The 16,888-nt window shown below is 37.7% G+C and overlaps 1 protein-coding gene across 2 annotated transcripts in view; it reads right to left on the bottom strand.

Annotated features, from left to right (window-relative positions):
- Nucleotides 1-14,604, bottom strand: part of LOC115210375 — a 92,681-nt gene extending 78,077 nt beyond the window's left edge. The window contains exon 1 of one of the 2 annotated variants that reach the window (XM_036502098.1): nt 14,362-14,604. The gene's annotated coding sequence lies outside the window, so the exon portion shown is untranslated. Of the gene's footprint in view, nt 1-6,102; nt 6,241-14,361 lie in introns of those variants that run through there. The other variant, XM_029778943.2, reaches the window with a different exon arrangement.
- Between the last annotated feature and the right edge of the window lie 2,284 nt (nt 14,605-16,888).

Raw genomic sequence — 16,888 nt, 5'->3', positions numbered from 1 at the left:
ACAAAAAACTCTGGCATTTGAAGTCCTGTATTCTGGCTCTGCTTAGAGTTCTGTGATAAACATCTCAAGGCAATATCTGCCACTTCAGGGGTTCATCTTTCGAAGGACCGCGAATTTTGTGTCCTTTCGTCGTCGTCGTCTTAAGGAGGAACTCCTCACTCTTTTTAGTTTTCTTCTGCTGGGATTCACTCATATTCATTTGATGAAGCTCATAATTTTTTTCCTCTTCCGACAGTTTGGAAACCTTCTTCAGCTCCATATTCCTTTCGTCATAAGACGAGACTAAGGCTCTTCAGTTTATGTTAAGGGGGAAGGGGGGCAAAGTACTGAGTCGTTGATTTCAAGGATTGGGCACCAAGTGACTTCTTCCACCATCTCTGGAATTGTGACCGGTGGTGCTCTGGAGACTGGGGTCTGCTGTTAGCGTTGCTACTGTTCACAAATCTTCAAAAATCGGGAAAAAATGCTGTGAGGCATTCTAACGATTCTACTAATCCTTCAATTGTTGACAGGCAGCTTATTTTATCGACATCGGCAGAGTTAAATGTAAAAAAGGAATCAAGAAAAATTTGAATTTAGAACGCGTGAAGATATACATCAAAGTATTTTTCCTAATCTTTCTCCCACTGAATCATACACCACAAATAATGATTTTATTCTGTTTAGGTAATGAGGTTGTTGATGGTGTAAGGGTTATCAATATTGTTCTATAAGTAGAAAAAAAAAAGAGACGCTCAATCTTTTTCTGAAGACGTGGAGACGGAAAGGCAGAAGGGTCAGTTATGTGTATACCAGCGGGCAGGCCTAAATGCTTACAACAGAATGAACCTTAATAACACCAACAACGGCAAATCCAAAGTCGTGGTGTAAAATCAGAAGATGGATTAAATGTGCAGCCCAAAATGAAGAACAGTCAATTCACAGTTACCGTCTTTCAAATTTCTCTTACGAGGCTTTGGTTGACAAGAGAGAGAAAAAAATCTCTCTCAGAAGACACATGCCGTGCAGTACGGTTGAACCTGAATCTACATATTTACGAACCAAACTTCTTTAACACTGAGTAAGGTTCATGTTCAATCTAACCATCATGTAATTGTTGTATGGAAAACGGGTTATATATATATATATATATATATATGAGAGGGTGCCGAAATGTTCCTGGCTTTAAAGGTGTCACGAAAGGCCTGGCTGGAGGCCCACCCTTCCGAGTTCTTTTACCGGGTATGGGAAAACTGAAGGACTGCTGCAATAAGTATGTGAATCAGAGGGGAATATGTTGAACCTCCTGTATTTTCTTTTACCCAAAACCAGTAACTTTCCAGCACTTCTTCGAGTGTGTGTGAGTGTGTGAGAGAGAGAGAGAGAGAGAGAGAGAGAGAGAGAGAGAGAGAGATAATAGGAGTATCGATAGACTAGGAAATAAATAGCAAAGATGTACTAAAACAAATTAAGGAAAACAGGGAAGGAATCAAACGTACTTAAAATCTAGCAGCGATAATGCATGAGATATACAGGGTGAGCGGACCACATAATGACGGACACTTTATATACTTGTATTTGCTGTAGTCGAAAATATGTTACATTTAAGGAAGGGGACAACGAAAGCCCACTTTACGCCACTGAAATCTGCTGTCAGCTAAGGGCTGCCGCACATACATATACATATACGATGGTGGGGGATGAAAAATCCCTGGCTTTCGGTAAAAAAAAATACAAGAGGATTAGTTAATTATGATTTTATGTTCACCTCTCAGATTCACACACTTATTGCAGTGGTCTTTTAGGTTTTCTAAGCCCTGTAAAAGAACTCGGAAGATTGGGCCTCCAACTAGGCCTTTCGCGATACCATTAAAGCCAGGAACTTCCTCGTGTGTTTATATATACCTGCCCGGAATACATGCATACATTATTGGATGGCCTTTGACAAGTTGTTTTTCATCATAGTGTTCAATTAATCACTGTCCTCTCCTGGCAAGCAACTGGTGGAGTTACCGGTTTAGTCACCGATGACTCGGCCAACGGTTATTCTGGGTTACATGTTACTATTAGCGCTCAAGAGTGACCTGGTATAACACACACACACTTGTGTGTGTGTGTTATTCTCATAAGGAAACAGCATGACACAGTAGATGACAAAGCTACAGTGTACCTGCATTTTCACATGTTTTTAGAAATGTCACATCTATATACATAAAACATAGTGTGTGTGTGTGTGTGTGTGTGTGTGCGTGCGCATGTTCCTTATGGATTCGAAAACTGAGTTACCGATTTTGACGTATGAGGTATCAAAAGATTCAGTAATCTTTCGGCTATCAAATGAAATATGTTTTTGTACAACTCTGTTTTACTACAAAAGTAAACTCGAAAACGAAATCGGGCCGCACAAGTTTGAGGTCATTTTCGGACAATATTTGGATTTGCTTTAATCTACATTGCCAATTTTAACGTTTTCGGTGTCAGAAATGCAGCAATGAAGAAGGTGTGTTATGAGTGCATTTGTGATGCACGAAACCCTAATCATCAACAGAAAATAACCAAAAAACATGACTTTTTGAAACAATTATTGGCACATTTTCCGTCGATAATGGCCTTTGTGCCACAATTAAACTGCCAATGGGAACCTCTTCAGTATTTCAGGATTAAACAATGTCTTTTGTTTGAAGTATTGTGATATCATTTCTTTGCACAAAGCCCCAACAGAAAATTGACTAATGAACGTGTTCTGGCATAATTGTGATCGCTTCTGGCATTACTACCGAAAACAATTTTTCCATATAGATTTTCATGGTAGCAAAGGACTCAAAAATGCCAAAGGAGCGTTCTCGGGTATAAATTCAATAAATTTCCCCAAGGATTAAGCACAGTAAGAACCTATATTCGTTCAAGTGTGGTAAGACATGAAGCAATGACGAAAACCTTTCGAGCCTTTTTGCCTTTAATATTTTTCTCTTTATTTAACCCAATTTATGCAAGGTTGCTCATCGTTATTAGTATATATTCATACTTATTATTCAATCCATAAGCCGCAAATTTCGTAAGGATTTTGCTACAATCTCCCTATTTTTCACAGTGGTTGAGCGTGTACTATAACGCGGGTGATGCGATGGGAAACAAATGTCTAACTTGATAATCTCAATGAATGCACTAAAGCATGTATATGCATGCATGTATGTATATCTTACCAACTCAGTTTTTCTTTCTCCTCGCTTATTTCTGTTTTAATTAGGCAAGTTACCACCGGCCAGAAATGTTCTCTATTTTTGTATGTCTATATGTGTTGTCCCTTTTCTCATTTGGATTCAGTTGTAGTTACCACTCGGTGTTAGAGTTACCGCCTCGGAGACCTAACAAGAAATAAGTTTGAATGACATTTTATAAACTACTATTCGCCTTTATTGTAAAAATTTATGTAACTAGCAACACTGCATTTTCTTAGATCATTTTTGTTTAAAGTGTGTGTGTGTGTGTGTGTGTGTATAAAAAAATTCAGGATTCGAAAGAATCAGGTATTTAAACAGTGAAAGCACCATAGTCGTGTCGGTGATAGCGCTATCTTGTACAAATATACACGCATACACATAATAATGTATGTATGTGTGTGTGTGTATATATATATATATATATACGCGCGCACGTACAGTACCGTTTTTATGCTTATAATGTGTGTGTGTGTGTGTGTGCGTGCGCGCGCGCACACACACACACACGAGCAGATTGTGTGCATGTGTGTGAAATGGACACTGAGCAAACACTGGGCAACGTGCTGAAAGAATTGGCGACTGTCCTTGTTTGTCCTCTCTGTGTTTAGCCCTTGTGGGTAGTAAAGAAATAGGTATTTCGTCTGCCGCTACGTTCCGAGTTCAAATTCTCACGAGAACGAATTCCACAGACATATTTACACTTTATGTAATTTTCAAGTTAACTCTACGTGACACAATATGACGAGGCCGGACATTTCAAATTACGTCTATGTATAGACCACTCGGCGTAATTCTTCACGTTCCATCTATTTAATTTTTTGTAACAAATCTACAGTCGACCTGAGCTTGTGTAGAGGCATTTACCAAAGAAAGATGTTTTTCCCCCACGAATCCAGTCCCTTATTACATTGCGTTGCAAGCGTTTTAATGATTTACGGCCACATAATGAATATATTTGTTCCGCTTAATCACTTACTCGTGCTGATATATAAAGGGTGTACATAAATTGTCTTTACAACTTCCATAATTTATTGTACCTATTAAAGTTGAGATCCATCAATCAACTTCTTTGCATGTTAAATAATTATTAAAAGTTTCTAATATTTCTAATAAAATTTTATTTGCTTATCTTTTATTTATTTTTTTTACTAGTTTCATGCTGGGACATTTGGAAATTTTTTAGTCGAACAAATCGACTCATAGGCTTAATTATTAATAAAACCTGGGTACTTATTGTCAGTCTCTTTTGCCGAACCGCTAAGTTAACAGGGACATAAACACACCAGCACCGGTTGTCAAGCGGTGGTGGAGGCCAGATACAGACACAAGCACGACGGTTTTTTTTTTCAGGTTCCGTCTACCAAATCCACTCACAAGCTTTGGTCAGCCCAGGGCTATAGTAGAAGACACTGGCCCAAGATGCCACGCAGTAGGACTCAACCCTGAACCCTGACGTTGGTAAACAAGCTTATCTTTATTTTACAATTTTTCTTGAATTTTTCAAATTGCAAAGGTAATTTATAGATACCTAATAATAGATAGATAGATAGATACATGCACGCGCACGCACTCATTCCCTCATACACACATAAATGCAAAACAAGGTGGAAAAAATAGTACTCGAATACCAAAAGTAGAGTAATATGGTATTTCATTAAAGGCTAAAGAAAAAAAAAATCTTCGCAAACTGTTACTCAAATTTCTTTTAGAATGATCACAACTATCCGACGAACGTTAACGTAAACTGAGTAAGAGTTTGTGAAGATTGTTTTCGTCTATAACAAACAGTATACACACACACACCTGTATCGACCAGACTGTCTGACCACGTTGTGATAGTCAGCACAATACACTAACCACTCGACCACGGACCTTCACGCACGCACGCGCGCATGCACACACACACACGTGAGAACATACGTGCAATACAAGGTGAAGAAAATAGAACTCCAAAACAAAAGGTAAAGTAAATGTTTTATTGAAGCTTAGAAACACCTTCACGAATTGATACACAAAGTTTCACGTAACCGTTCGCACTACTCACGAGATGGCTATCTTGAATACATAAATACTTTTAAACTAATTGTTCTGAATAGTGACGACATTCTGAAAAAATGTGAAACTGAAGTTTTTTTTAAAGTTTCAATAAAATGATGTAGCTAGCTTACCAACCACATAGCAAGTGTCTCTTGCCTCGGGCCGACCGAAGCCTTGTGAGTGGATTTGGTTGACGGAAGCTGAAAGAAGCCCGTCATGTGTGTGTGTGTGTGTGTGTGTGTGTGTGTGTATGTGTGTGTGTGTATGTGTGTGTGTGTGTATGTATATATATATATATATATATATATATATATTATATATATATATATATATGTGTGTGTGTGTGTGTGTGTGTGTGTGCATGTATGTGTGTGTGTCCATCATTGTTTGATAACTGATGTTGGTGTGTTTGCGTCCCCGTAACTTAGTGTTTCGGCAAAAGAGACTGGTAAGATAAGTATTAGGCTTACAAAGAATAAGTCCTGGGTCGATTTGTTCGACTACAAGTGGTACTCCAGCATGGTCACAGTCAAGCGGCTGAAGCAAGTAAAACAATATATATATATATATATATATATGTGTGTGTGTGTGTTCATACATAGAGTGGGGGCATGTGCGTAAACATTTACTCACACATACATTTTTGAATGTATGCGTGTGTGTGTATGTCTATATATACACATGTGTAAGAGACTCTTTCTGCCTGTTCTATGTATAAATGTATACCGACGCACAGAGCTGCATATAAAAACAAAGACAAAAGCATGAAAATAGGCACGAAAATATAAGCGTATATAAAAAGCCTAGACAGAGAGGGATAATGAAACTTGTGTAAATATATGTGTAAGAACAACTATAAACTTACTTTAGGCAAATATCCAAATAATTCTTCCGAAAATACAATTTCCATATGTTAAGAAAATTATTTATATAGAAACATGTTATCAGAATGACTGCCGGTATGAAGTGATAAGATGTATTCAGTGATATACCACAAAAGCTCACTCACTCATACATTAGTGTCAGCTTGGAAAACATATGCACGGCGCGCAGTAAGCATATGTGGGAAGAAAGCAAATAACCAATCAAAATTGCTACGTGTATTGTTTCATTCACAACTCAATTGATGAACTATGGTCATACGCCCTCTCTCTCTCTCTCACTAAATGTGTGCATATATGTTGATATAGCATTATAATATACACATGTAAATACATCTCTCACTCTCTCATATATATATATATATATACACGCACACATACAAACTCACACGCACATATATACATATTTTCACACACACACACACACAAAATATATATACACACACATATATATATAAACCTATATATATATACACACACACATCTACACACATATATATATATATATACACACACATCTACACACATATATATATATATATATATATATATATATACACACACATCTACACACATATATATATATATATATACACACACATCTACACACATATATATATATATATATACACACACATCTACACACATATATATATATATATATATACTTATATATATATACACACACATCTACACACACATATATATATATATATACCTATATATATATACACACACACATCTACACACATATATATATATATATACCTATATATATATACACACACACATCTACACACACACACATATATATATATATATATATATATAATTAATTCAAATTAATGTACCTCATCTTGAAAAGTGGCAAAATCTTTGTCGGTTGGCATCTGGGATAATTTTAGTAACAAATCAATGAAGTAAGATGCATTAAGAATTTCAATTTTAGAGTATATCCATAATGTTATTGCTTTTACACCTGTTAATTAAATTTATCTGCCCATAAAAGTCAAATTTACTCAACAAGATCAGATAAAATTATATAATAAACCAGTGGTGTATAAAACATCCACTGACAATATTTCAAATCTGTATGTAAAAAATTTACAAAGTTACAAGCAAATATTGTGGACACCCCGCTTGAACCTGAATAATTCAAAATAATGAACAAATAAGCATTATATTTGACAGATTAATATAAACACTAAACATGATTGTAAGTGTTTTTTTTCTTACACACACACATAACACGGCCTCGCTCGGTTGGGACTATACGTGTTACTTTGACATCATCATTCCATAAAATTTGTTTATGGGGAGAAAAATATTGAAAAATATCAGATGTGTGAGTGAGAAAGAAACCAGGACGAATGTTTTGGGATGTGCTAGAAACAACAGCACATTTTCCTCTGAAATTATTGGCATTTTTTTTAAGCGAAAATGTTTTTCTCATGGGTTTTAAGTGCTTAGTGAAAAATAAAAAATGAACAAAATCGTTTCGGACGGGTGGTAAGGGAATAGCGGGAGTAAAAAATAAAAAAATTTCAAATTTTTTTCTTTTTTTGCCTCCCATCATTCTGGTGAAAAACATTGAAAAAATCCCCGTCAAAACAGAGGAATTCCAACTTATGTGGGCCGTCTGATCCGAAACTCCGTTCTCCAGCAACTCACCCCTTTCCTCCACCCCTTCAAAATATTTTGCCTACAAATTTTTTTTGTAATCGTAATCTACACCGTTTGAAAAGTATTAGTATAAAATTTCATTTAAAAATACCTATTCCCCAGAAAATTATGAGGGGAAAAATGGTCCTGTAAACTTTCTGAAACTCCGCTCCCCAAACCCTCGGAAAACGTTTTCCAACAAATCTTTACATATACTCAAGCTACAGGATATAAGCGATTATTTGGTGAAAGTTTCGTTAAATAGTATTCCTTTGTTTGGAAGTTATGAGGCAACAAAGTCTCTGGGGTGTTAAACTATAGTTATGCCTTTTTCAATAAAAGTTAACGCTAACGGATTAACGTTACTTTCGTTACATCTTCAAAGAATTAATGGATTAATGATTAACGAAGTTAACTTTTTGGTAAACGGATTAACGATTAACGAAGTTAACTTTTCGATAAACGGTGCCCACCTTTGCATATATGCACGCGCGCGCGCACACACACAGTCGAACCTCGCAGTACGAGTACACAATTGTACAAGTAATTTGCTGTACGGGCCGAGGCTCGTGGAAATTTTTGTCTTGAAGTACGAGCGGAAATCTGCAGTACAAGCGAGTTTCATACAAGCGACCGCTAGTCGGCGCTGACCTCGCACAAGCTCTCCCAACAAGTGCAGTCTCCGCTCGCTCAGTTCACGTGTTTATCGCGTTGTGGCAGCATCTCTGGGTTGTTGTTTTTTTCCAGTGTTTTTGTTTAGTTTTGTGCATTTTTTGCTATTATTTTATAATAATCAGTTGTGTTACCCATGGGTCCTAAGAAGGTTAGTACAAAGGATGGTGCTGAGAAGAAGAAAAAACTAATTGCAATAGAACTGAAGAAGGAAATCATTGATAAACATAAGAGAGGAGTTCGTGTAGTGGACATAGCACGTCAATACGACCGAAGCACGTCGACGATCTGCATCATCCTGGAGAAATAGGACGAAATCAAGACCGTTACAGCAGAAAAGGCTGTCTCCAGGCTCTCTAAGCAACGCACATCTGTCCACGAAGGATGGAAAAATTGCTTTTCCTGTGGATCAACGAGAAGCAACTCGCAGGGGATACGATTACGGAGACTATCGTCTGCGAGATATCACGAGCGCTGTATGGGGATCTCCTGAAGCCGAACCCTGGAACATCAACGGAGGAGACATCAGCAGATGCATTTAAAGCCAGTCGCGGCTGATTTGATAATTTCAAGAAGAGGACTCGTGCTCATAGCGTCGTCAGGTATGGAGAAGCAGCGAGTTGTGACACGAAGGCAACTAAAGATTTCGCGTAGGAATTCCGTCAGCTTATCGCAGCCGACGGGTACATCGCACAACAGGTATTCAACTGTGCTGGAACCGGCCTTTCTTGAAAAACAATGCTCAGAAGAACCTGCTCAACTGCAGAGGAGAGGAAAATACCAGGTCACCAGCCTATGAAAGATGGGCTAACTCTCGCCCTTTGTGCCGGTGCAATTGGAGACCTGACTACCATTCCGAAAACCCACGAGCGTTCAAGTTGCACAAAATCCTGAAGGAGAAGCTGCATGTCATATGGAGAGCAACGTTAAAGCCTGGGTCACCAGGCAAATCTTCTCCGAGTGGGTCAACTTTGCCTTCGGACCATCAGTGAAAAAGTATATTCTGGAGAACAATCTTCCTCTCAGGGCCCTCCTCATCCTCGACTATGCTCCAGCTCACCCTCCTAACCTTGCAGATGATATCCTAGACGAATTTAGATTTATAAACTTAGTTACCTTTAACGCAACACCACAGCTTTCTTGCAGCCCATGGACCAACAGGTGATTTCTAATTTTAAGAAATTGTACACCAAATATTCGTTTCGTCGGTCCTTTGAAGTCACCGAAAATGCAAATCATTTTCGTGAGTTTTGAAAGGAGTACCACAGCATTGTAAACTGCCTGAAAATCATCGATATGGCCTGGCAGTGTAGAGGAGGACAGAGAAGCGGAGAATGTTATCTTTACGAATGACATAAAAGCAGTGTTGGCAAAGTGGCAGTATGTTTCTGAATTTGTACAAAAATATCGTCCTGAAAATACAGCTACAGCCCGTGTAGTAGCTTATTTAATGACACTACTCTGACGCATTTTCGTGACGTTTTGAAATGGCAGGAAAAGGGAGACTTCTCTTGATATATCTCTAATGAAATGACCTGCAAGTGTAAAAAAATGAAGAAAGTGTGTCCAAAAATGAGAGAGAAAACGCCAGAAATTGTTCTTCCTGAAGTCTTATTGCGAGGAGAATCTCCTTTGAAACAGTAATCTACCTCCTCCCCGCTCTATTGTCTTCCTCACGCACAAATCGTCCCATCTTTGAGGTATTTCAATTAATAAACCTAGTTTACATATTTCGTATGCATTTTCCTTTTTTATAATTGTCATTTTACTTGTAACTACACCCTTTTCTGTTTTAAAACCCATAAAAAATTATTTTAGGGTTGTTTTGCGGACTGGAACGAGCTAATTATATTTGAGTTAATTTCAATGAGGAAAATTTATTTTTAAAACGAGTAAATCGAGCTCAGTCGTGTACACGTATACATATACATACATATGCATAAATATATATGCATTTACTTACACATGTATACATATACACATGTATACAAATATACATACACGTGTATGCATATACCTACACATGTATACATATATACATGTAGACAAATTACCCAAAGAAAACAGCAGCTTCAAAGATAAAGCACAACCTCCAATAATTGATGAGCTCCCGACAGCTCTTGCTCTGAAGAAGTCAGCGGGATTCCAACATCCCCATAATTCCAACATCCCCATAATCAAACGGAGAATTTAGGAATTGAAAACATTTATCAGGAAAGGAAGAATGCCATTAGAATCATTCACTGCATGTTACGTTGATCGGACGAGTGAATACCTTATTATTATGATGCAGGCGTGGCTGTGTGGTAGGAAGTTTACTCCCCAACCACATGGTTCCGGATTCAGTCTCATCGCGTGGCACCTTGGGCAAGTATCTTCTACTACAATCCCAGGTCGACCAAGTCTTGTGAGTGGATTTTGTAGACGGAAACTAAAAGGAAGCCAGTCATATATATATGTATGTGTGTGTGTTTGCTCCATCCAACCCCACATGACAAAAGGACCGATAGGATAAGTACCAAGCTTTAAAAATACAAAAGAACACTGGGACGGATTTGTTCGAGTGAAATCCTTCAAGGCGATACTCCAGCATGGGCGCGGCCCAATAAGCGAAATAAGTAAAAGATAAAAGATCGTGACAAAATAGTAATTATTCTAGAAAACAACCGACCCAAACAATGAACTATATAATTATTCTTTCATAACACGAACAATAGATTTCCGTTAACACTTTCTTTATTGACTAGCGTAGCATGTAGGCCGGTGACAATATGAGCATTACCAAGCTTTGTTGAGTTAGGTCATATGAATGTAATCATTTGTGTGCTATCGAATAAGTGTTATATTGTTACTAGCAGTTTTATGTTGAATAAACCCTTCAGAAAAGGCAGCTTTCAGTTGCACAATAATACAATTTATTAATATATGAACAGGCCAATTTCAAACTTAATCAAACAAAATCATTGTTTATTGAAGCTAACTATATCATTTTAATAATCTTCTATATTAAAATTAATCCTAATAAAAGCTAGAAATTAAATTTAGGTATCCTTTACTTTAGTTTTTCCCCTTAAACGTCTTTAAAACACGGCCTTACATCATCTCTGACTCGTAAATTAATATCTACAAATTCTAAGGCGGTGAGCTGGCAGAATTCTTAACATACCAGACGAAATACTTAGCGGCATTTCGTCCGTCTTTTACGTTCTGAGTTCTCATTCCTCCGAGGTCGAGTTTGCCTTTCATCCTTTCGGGGTCGATAAAATAAGTACTAAGTTGATTACTTGGATCGATGTAATAGACTTACACCTCTCCCCCATAATTTTTGGATTTGTGCCAAAATTTGAAACCACTATCGACGAATGTCAGCCTTTTCTGACCCAGAAGGCGGCGAGCTGGCAGAACCATTAGCACACAGACATTTCTTCCGTGTTTACGTTCTGTATTCAAATTCTACCGAGATCGACTTTGTCTTTCGGAGTTCAGTTGAGCACATGGGTCGATGTAATCAACAAAACCCCTCTTCAAAATTTCAGGCCTTGTGATAAAATCATTTTCGATCTTAAGACTCCACTTGCTATTATCGCCAACTATGTTATATACATACGAATGATACGTACATGAATGAGGATTCTCAACTTCTAATTTGGTGGTTGAAGATGTTTGATCGCTTTGATGTGGTTAGTAGTACAGAGATATTGTTTATAGATGACACGAAGTTCGATTCTCGAAGGCGATGTTACGATTTCTATATTATGTATGCGTGTGCAGTTACATGAACAGTGAGTGTAGAGGTGCGTGAATTAGTTGTTAGCATGTTTGACTCATGGTTGTAAGATTGTAGTTTCGATTCTTGGACCGGGCGATGCGTTGTTCTTGAATAAAACACGTCATTTCACGTTGCTCCAAACTACTCAACTGGCAAAAATGAATAATCCTGCGATGGACTGGCATCCCATTCAAGTGGGGAATATATACGCCACGGAAACCGGCCCTATGAGTCGAGAAGGATCTTTAACCTTTTATAATGTAGTGAGTTGAAAAGCTTCGATCGACGGCGATTTCTCAAGTAGACCTTCAGTTAAATTTTTTTATACATATTTTAAAACTAACTTTCGCGGTTGATAATGAAATTTAAAATGTTAAAGCAAAATCGGACAAACGATTTCTATCAAAATAAAGATCCAAATATTTAATCAAGTTCAAAAATGAAAATTTTTAGTCCATCATCGAATTCAGTACATATTAAAGTTTGATATTTATTTTACTCCCAGACTTTATCGAACCACTAATATTCGAAATATGAAATGACAAAATGTAAACATCTATGGTTTATACTGGTGTAACCACAAAGATGGACATAGGGGCATATATGCATATCGACGTTAATCGACATTTTTGTACCCATTCAATAAATAATTGCTTAAATTTTGTTTGTGATTTTCTTTTTTAATTATTAAAGTACATCTCCCTCAATATATACTTTCTCCATTTGCACGATCACTCGTAGAGCCATTCTAACTCATAAACCGGTGGACAACTGTATAACAAGCATTAAATATGTGGATAGATACCTGGTTACACATTCTATCTTCCTAACAAACGTGCACGAGCCCGCAAAAGATCAGGTAAGGAGTTCTTGAAACGTCATTGAACTCAGGAACGTTAACTGTTCTAAACCAGCACCTCTTTTCACAGAATAGTCTTTATGAATGTCTCTCCACATGTTTTATAAAAACAAAAAGATTTTTTAACTAGACAGAAGCTAATTTTGAATGGTGGTTTATTGACCATATTTTAATTACACTATCCCATCTAGTATGTACATCTCTTTATTTGTGTACCCCCACCTAAGTAAATTTTTATAGATAATTCTAAAGAAAGTGAGGACGTATATAACAAAATTATTGGACTTTGACGCATCATCAGTCACATGTTTTGCTTACTGATAGCACAGTGTCCAGTTCATAATTTAATTCAAACATATTTGATTTTTAATATAAGTATTGTACCTGGTTTAAATATTTTGTTTCTAGTACCTGCTTCATTTGCACTAATGTGAGCTCCCAACATCCCCAAGGGTTGATTTCGCTCAAGCTTAAAACCATTATGGTTTTAATAACCCCTTCTAATAAAGGTACAAAGCTTGAAATTTGGTGGGCAGTGGGGGTGTTAATCGATTATATAGACCCCAGAGTTCACATCAAAAAATTAAAGAATAAAGTCGACCTCGACGTAATTTGAATTCAGAGCGTAGAGTCGTGACCAGAAGTTAGGAACATAGATCAGAAAAATAGATTTTTATATTTAATGCTCAAAGTTATATTTGGTCGGAACGTATATCGGGCATAATTTTAATTTCTAAAAAAATGTTCCAAACTTTTAGCCACAACTGCAGAGACAAACAAAATACCGCTAAGAATTTTGCCCGAAATGCCGTTAAGCATTCTGCCAGCTGATCGCCTTAGGGATACATTTATTAACGTAGAGAGATAAATACAAAATACACATGCCATTGCATTTGACATTATTTCTGCTTAATGTAAATTATGAACGGTAGCTATGCGTGTTAAACCAAATAAAAAATAGAGGGAGAAGACACTGGAAGAATGAATACATATAATTTGTAGCAATTAAATGTAATCATCCTTAACGCGTCGATTGTAAATTAAGCAAAGTACGTACTGACATCAAACATTTATTCCTGTTATGCTTTGCCAGTGGTATTACTTCTTGTTTGTGTTTTGTTTTTTAACGCAAACTTCATGAAATGTATTAATCTCTATTTTCAGAATTCAAGTAGCATTAGTTTATAAAATACCTGTTTATTGATATGTTTAGATTAGTATGATCACAAACAGTAGGGAACATATATAAAAAGTTGTATATAGAGTAGTTAGAGTATTTACCTGCGCCAAAGGAGCGTCTAATCCAGAGATTCGTCTCTCCTTAATCGGAATTAATCCTTTACTGAATGAGATAGGAGACAAGAAATTAAAAATTGTAAAATGTATGACTTTATACTAATTCTCTTTTCACTATATTTTAAATAAATGTATGCTAATATAATGAGCATTTTCTTCGAATCTTTTTTCACCGTTATCCATTGCTTGTAGAATTTCCAAGATATTTCCTTACAAATAACTTTCAGAAGCAAACTTCAAACGAGTCTTTCACTTTTATGTCCGAATGCGCGTCACGACTGACAACTTCCCTTACCAATTAGTTGCAAGGAAATGTTTCTGTCAAGCAACTATTTCTCTCTCCCTCCCTTCCTATCTAGAATTAATGAGTTGAGTCATGCTAAACTTGCTTTGTGCTAGCTAACAGCTTAAATTGCCGTTCTCTTTTCAGACACAATCGTTACAAATATATATTTATTTCGGTTCTTTACGGTTTCAGTTCAAATCACAGCAAAGTTACATGGTTAGTTTTGCTTTTCATCTTTCGGATGTCGAGAAACTAGAATAGTTCTGTTTTTGTAACTGCGTGAGAAATCTTTCTCATTCCCTCTCAGAACATATATATATATATATATATATATATATTATATACTCTTTTATTCTTTTACTTGTTTCAGTCATTTGACTGCGACCATGCTGGAGCACCGCCTTTAGTCGAGCAAATCGAGCCCAGGACTTATTCTTTGTAAGCCTAGTACTTATTCTATCGGTCTCTTTTGCCGAACCGCTAAATTACGGGGACGTAAACACACCAGCATCGGTTGTCAAGCGATGCTGGTGGGACAAACCCAGACACACAAACATATACACACATACATACATACATTCATACACACACACACACACACACATGTATATATATATATATAATATATATATATATATATATATATATATATATATATATATATATATACGATGGGCTTCTTTCAGTTTCCGTGTACCAAATCCACCCATAAGGCTTTGGTCGGCCTGAGGCTATAGTAGAAGACACTTGCCTAAGGTGCCCCGCAGTGGGATTGAACTCAGAACCATGTGGTTGGTAAGCAAGCTACTTTATTTCATGAAATTTGCCATGACGGCATTACAAAGAGGGGACAAAGACACAAACATAAAAAGGTGTAGTAGCTGCTATAACGATTAAAACTTTATGACGATAAATACAATTTAAAAATTACAACTAACAATTTATAATTTACACTTTACAAATTACACATTACTATTTATTGATTACATTATGACATGTTACTCATTGCGATTTGCAATGACTTCCCTGAAGGAAAGGCATCCGACCAGGGTAGAACCCTTGCTCTCTCTTTCCCTTTCTTTTCTGGACTCCACTTACCTGGTGCCAATCGCTCCCAACTTCCTTATCACAGGCTTCCATCTTTTCATGAATCTGTCTTGTGACAGGTACCTCTTCTCCAGCCTGATCTTCCCTATCCTGCTCGCACCTTGGACATGTCGGTGAGACGGCCCTTCCGTACATTGATAGTTTATCACAAACTGGTAACGCCGCACGGAAGCACTGCCAAGCCAAAGATTTCTGGTAATTATCCAGGTACCCAGGCCCGAACGTTCTTCTGCCAAAATCTTTAACTCTGTGTTTAGTAGAGTTATGGACCGGAAGTTATTAATCTCGTCCCCCTTGCTCGGGTCCTTTCTGATCAGCGTCACCACCCCTCGGCTTGCAAACTTGGGAATTCTCCCATTCTGCGGCCAATTGGCGTAAACGTTGGCCGGCAGGTGCCCGAACAAGTCTGGCATACTCTTAGTACCTCGATCACCTCATCGACTGTGATTGACCCTGAACAGCACTCAGCCTCTCATGCGGAGAGACGCGAGCCGCCAGAGAGGAAGTCCCTAAGGGCCTCACCATGATCCAGCTTCCCGCTCCTCCCGAACAACCCTGCAAAGTGCTTGTAAAGCGCCTCACACATCTCGTCCCATCCGTCGACCGAACTCCCATAGTCGTCAATCAGAGACCTAATTGTGGTATCATTGCCACGCTGTGTTTCTACCGCACGGGCCCATCCGGCAACATTAATTCCCTCACGGCCCAATGTTCGCACTTTAGCCTGAACTCTACATCCCTCATGTTCAGATGGTCCAGTCTGTAACGATCTGCTAACTGAAATTTCTTCAGCAGATCTACGAGATGCGAGTTTACTTTTCTATCGGTCGAGACAATGCTATCGATGTGTGCGTCACCGATAGCGTTATAGTCTCTTAACACCACTAATGTCTTCGACGACACGATAAAGTTCTCTAGGCGCCGATAAAAATCAGTTTGTAATCGTCTAGCATAGGGTGCATAGATCTTGATCAACCTGAAAGCCTTTCCGCTGTGTGTCACATCATGGACGACCAGCCCACCTTCAGGGTCCGCATAGTCTGTACTTGTCTGCAGAGCCAAGCCTTTACGGACAAATACTACTACGCCCCCACGAACTCCAGTCTGGCTAGGAGTCAT

This window comes from Octopus sinensis, linkage group LG4, assembly GCF_006345805.1.
Source record: "Octopus sinensis linkage group LG4, ASM634580v1, whole genome shotgun sequence".
NCBI lineage: Eukaryota > Metazoa > Mollusca > Cephalopoda > Octopoda > Octopodidae > Octopus > Octopus sinensis.
The sequence above is the reverse complement of the archived record's forward strand: the minus strand, read 5'-3'. Positions and strand labels throughout refer to the sequence as shown.